The sequence below is a fragment of the Anas acuta genome, chromosome 12 (genome assembly GCF_963932015.1).
Source record: "Anas acuta chromosome 12, bAnaAcu1.1, whole genome shotgun sequence".
NCBI lineage: Eukaryota > Metazoa > Chordata > Aves > Anseriformes > Anatidae > Anas > Anas acuta.
Window position 1 is genome coordinate 6,401,379 of NC_088990.1, and position 4,666 is coordinate 6,406,044.

General features: G+C 56.8%; 1 long non-coding RNA gene across 2 annotated transcripts; it reads right to left on the reverse strand.

Moving 5' to 3' along the window:
* Positions 1-329: 329 nt before the first annotated feature.
* LOC137863296 (uncharacterized) lies at positions 330-2,533 on the reverse strand. 2 transcript variants are annotated; one of them, XR_011100845.1, is made up of 3 exons: positions 2,070-2,533; positions 1,634-1,895; positions 330-1,552 (listed from the first exon to the last, which is right to left on the reverse strand). It is a non-coding gene; the product is annotated as an uncharacterized lncRNA (long non-coding RNA). The 2 variants fall into 2 exon arrangements; XR_011100846.1 differs by having other exon boundaries at positions 2,112-2,524.
* Between the last annotated feature and the right edge of the window lie 2,133 nt (positions 2,534-4,666).

Sequence of the window (4,666 nt, forward strand, 5' to 3'; positions counted from 1 at the left end):
TGTTCCCCTGGCGAGGAGGTGCCAATTTGCTGGAGCTCCTCCACGCAGCTCCTCTGGTTTTGGGAGCTGACGTCTCTCTTTGGTTGGGCCCCGCGTGCTGGTGTCTCGCACGATGCACGCAGTGGGGCTGAGTTATTCGGGGAGGGTTTGGATCTCCAACCCGCCTGGTACGAGATGTGTTTTGGGCCTTTTGTCAGTCAAGGAATGACAGCAGAAGGAGCGACAGCCCGGGCTGCTCCCCAGAAGCCCAGAAGCTTCTGTCCATCTTGCTGCCTTTATGGCCTTATGTGTGCACAGCCTGGCACCGAATTCAACAGATCCTGTGGATCACATCGCTTCATTGGGTCCATGTAACTGCCAGGGGGTGCTCAATACTAAATGTTGCTCTGAGGGCCCCACTCAGCCTGATACTGCAACACGTCCCTAAATCTGAACACAGGTTGAACCCGAGGAACAACGCCCCTGCCTGCTGCAAATACCCAGAGGCCAGATGGTGACGATGGCCCTCGTAAGAGCTCATGGAGGAGGATTCCTTGCTGCAGTTGTAGCTGGTCTCGTTCCTCTCTATGTGAAGACCACCAGCCCTTTGCACAGCATCACCTCTAGCAGCAGACAGTCACCGTGTGATGGCCAGGGAGGCTGGCAGAGGAGCTTCATGCCCACGGCAGTGAGCTCCTGGTGTGGCAGAATTATAAATTCGGTGCTGGACCACGGCCTGAATATTTTCTCTGGGAATACCTGGCAACAGAAATGACTTCTGGCGTTTCTCAGTTGCCGTGCTGTGCATTTACTGCTGGGGCTGCAGTTGCACCGCTATCATTTTCTTCATGCTTAAAGCAAACATCAAATTAAAATAAGGGAAGAGTCTTAATAAATGGCCTCATAGGAAAAAAAAGAAAAAATGAATTTTGGTCCCCAGCCAGGGCAGCTGATGCATCTGTGAGGTTTTGCTTGGCTGTGCAGCCTGTCCTGCTGCGGGTCTCCCATGCGAGCGGCGCAGACGAGCGGCGGCCGGAGCGGGAGCGAGGCACTGGGTGAGCTCTGAAATGAGCCCAGCTGAATCCTAAGCCCCCCGAGCAGGGATTACAGAACCTGTGAGTGATCACAAAGTGCTGCAGAACTGTAACTGTACGCTTCTTGTCTTATCTCACTTGTAATGTCGATCTGAATTTTAATGAAAATGAGGGGTGGGGGGAAATGTTCCTCAGACATTTTGGCCAGCTCCACTGCAACGCTTTGCGTTATCTCCCCAGAAAGAATAGCTCTCTTAGCACAATAGCCTTTTTTTTTTTTTTTTTTTTAACCTCTTGGAAAAACTGGAGTGAAGATGCCATTGTATTTTCTCATTTCCAGTTGGCTTCATTTCCTTCTTGGGGCTCAGAACTGGGGAGTTTTCCCTTGTCCCTGGCCCTTGGCTGGGACAGGGCTGTGGTGCCTTCCTCCCAGGTGCAGCAGGAGAAGGAGCTGGGAGAAACCAACGTCACCACAATGTGGCCACCAAACCTGCACCACTTCAATGCTGGGCTCCATCCTGGAGATGTCCCTGGCCTCCCTGCAGTGAAGAAACCCCACAGAGAGCTCAAAGCACCCCACAAAACGCAGGCTCCACTGCCTGCCTGGTGTCAGGTCTCACCTCCTTGCACAGGGAACACAGCCTAGATGTTGTCAGCTTCGTGGCACTTGAGGAATAAAAGTGTCTCTTTATTCCCCCGCCCTTTCTCTCCTTGGAGGTGAGACTCTCTCCTCCCCATTTGGGTGTAGGCCGTGATGCACCGAAGGGGCTGGAGGGAAAGACGTCCTTCCCCAGACAGACAGATGGAGAGGTTCCCAGTGCCACCATCAGCCCTACAGCACCTCTCGGTCACCTTCCTCCTGGTCTTTTTCCCAAATTTTTCCTGCTCCAAAATGAAACAGGCATGAGGATATTTCCACCCCAAGGAAACCCATCGGCACCAGTCACTTCTCTCCCCTTCCCCTCCCTCCCTTCCAGGGCCCCGAAGCTTTCCTCTGTGCTTCTTCCAGGATGAAAAGAAGCGGCCATTGATTGTGTTAATAATTCAGAGCCCAACCTCACAGACGGGTTCACGGCCCGTGAGGTGGCAATCTTTCACCTCCAGATCGGGATCAGCCAGATCCTGCAGAGGTCAGGGAAGAAAGCTGCAGCACAGAAAACGCCTCCAAAATAACAGCCTGAGGTGAGTCCTGCAGAAATGGGAAAGAAAAGGAGAAATCTGTGTGTCCTGCAGTATCTGATGACCCTGCAGCTCGCATACTGTGATGCCCATGAACCCTTGAAGCTGATTTCCATTGATTTCACTGAGCTGTGAGCTGTAACACACCCCAACCCGCTAACGTGCCCCAGGTGGCCTGCACCTTCCTGCTGCTGGGGCCAGCCACCTGCCTGCTGATGGTGGCTCCTGCCCCAGCATCCTGCTTCTCCCCTGGCCAAGCTCCTCCTCTAACGGCCGCCCCGGCCGTGCCGGTGCAATATGTTGTGGAAGGACAAAGTTTACTGGCACTGCTCGTTTGGTTTGGTTTGTGGCCAAGCAGGTCCTCGTGCGGGGAGAAGGGCAAATTCGCGTTCGGTGCGACCAGGTGAAACTGGTCACCGGCACTACATCAGGGACGAGCAAAGGAAAAGGAGGGCTGGATATCCCAGCTTTAATTTCCACCTGGCTGTACTTCACTTACCAGGAGCAAATTTACACCAGCACTGTCGATACCAATACTCCTTTCCCACTGAGCCCTTCCCTTCTCCCAAAATGTGCATCACACGGTGTCCCACAATCCCATGACCTGCCCGGGGCGAAGCTCTCAGGGCCGGATCCTTTCCCCCCACACCTCACTCAGCACCGTGCCGGCCGCTCGTGGCGCAGGAGGCAAGGTCGCAGGCACGCACCTTGCACTTGGAGCTGAAGGTGCCGGCTCCTGCTGCGATGCCAAAGATTAACGGCACGCTGATAAGGGCTGGGGGAAGTGGCCGGCAGGGACTTCTGAGAGCCCTCGCGAGTGAGGCTGGGCCTGGCTGGGAGCCTCTTGTGGTTCCCAGCCTGAATGGAGCTCAGCACCAGTTCCCTGCTGCTGGGATGCTCTGCCCCTGTCACCAAGGCTCTTCTACCACCCTGGGCATCAACATTTCTTGGTCTTGTGCTTTGTCTTCTCAGCAAAGCGCTGCTGCAGGACAGCCAAGACATGGATTGGTGGCAGCAAACCCCATGCTGTGGTAGCACCATGCCCAGGGGCTGCACCAGCATCATTTTGTGGTGTGGGGCTCCAGCCTGACCCACTGCATGCACCCGCAGGAGGGCATGGGCTCACAGCCACCTGTCCCCCATCGTCTTTGTGGCTCACTTGGGGTCCCCTGCAGAAGCTGTTTGCCTTCCCCGAGGTGGGATCTGTGCCTGATTCCCCTCCTGTGCCATGCCCCAGGCCCAGCAGGAGCAGCTCTGCTGTGCTGCAGCACCCACACACGGTATCCAGAACAGCAAACGGCTCCGGGCATCAGCGCTGCGGAAAGAAACAGCTCCTTCTGTGGCTGCTAACTCAGGTGGCACGCATCGGACTTTCCCCCAGCCTTTTCTCTGTCCTCACTTTAACCATTCATCCTCACGGGCGCTGTTCCTTTGTCAGGACTACGCACCCATCGCACCCACACGGAGGGAAAAGACCTCTTGGACAGCAGGGTTACGGCAGCAGGGCTGGTTAGGTTCGTTGTGATTAAATCCCATCCATTTTCTCATTTGTACCTCACACACCCTCAGCTCCCTGCTCAAGCCCGAGCCGTACAGGCACATTTTGCCTTCGCTGCTGACTTAATCAAGCAGCAGAGAGCTGCTGTGTGTGCTGCAATTGTTGTCTCTGGTGGTGGAAAAAAAAAAATAGAGAGAGAGAAAAGGGGAGAAAGAAACACTTTGCAAAGGGCTGCTATTATCCACGCACGACGGCGACAGCATATTTAGCACGTCTGTGGCGCTGGGGCTGCAGTAATTAATTGCACGTCTGACACTCCGGCTGGCACAGCCTTGCACCCGGAGCTTTCCCAGAAACGCAGGCACCCATGCGGGCCAAACCCAGCCCCCCCAGAGCTCCGTGGGAGCTGGGTGCCCACCCCAGGCTCACCCCGATGGCTGGGGGGGGGCTGCAGGGGCTGGCTGGGTGATGGTGCTGGCAGGGATGGGGGCTCCATGGGGGGCTGTCAGGGCAGCCCAGGGTCTCCAGCCCTTCCCCGGTGCCTGAAAGCTCCGTGCAGAGCATCCCCTTCCCTGCCCAGACCCCAGCCCTCCCCTCAACCCCCCATTAACAGAACGATGCTCTCAGTCACCATCGAGGGGTATCCCCCCATGTCCCCCCCAATCCCCTTTTCCCTCCACACCCCCCGCTGCAGGTGGAGCATCCCCAAAGCTCCGAGGCTGGGGGAACCATACAAGCCCCCCTGTTCCTCCCCCAGCCCCTTTTCCTTGCCCAGGGGGTGCCGGAGGGGGGGGATTCAGCGGGGACCCCCCCATCTCCACCCTGGGGGGGGGGGGCAGCTCCTGCCCTCCCTCCCCGGCTGCCTGCAGCCGAGATGCTGCTGCTAGTGCAGAGAGAAGGAGGGAGGAGGGAAGAAGGGAGGGAGGGAAAGAAGGAGGGAGGGAGGAGACCTCCCTATCTGGCTCTATCTCCTCCG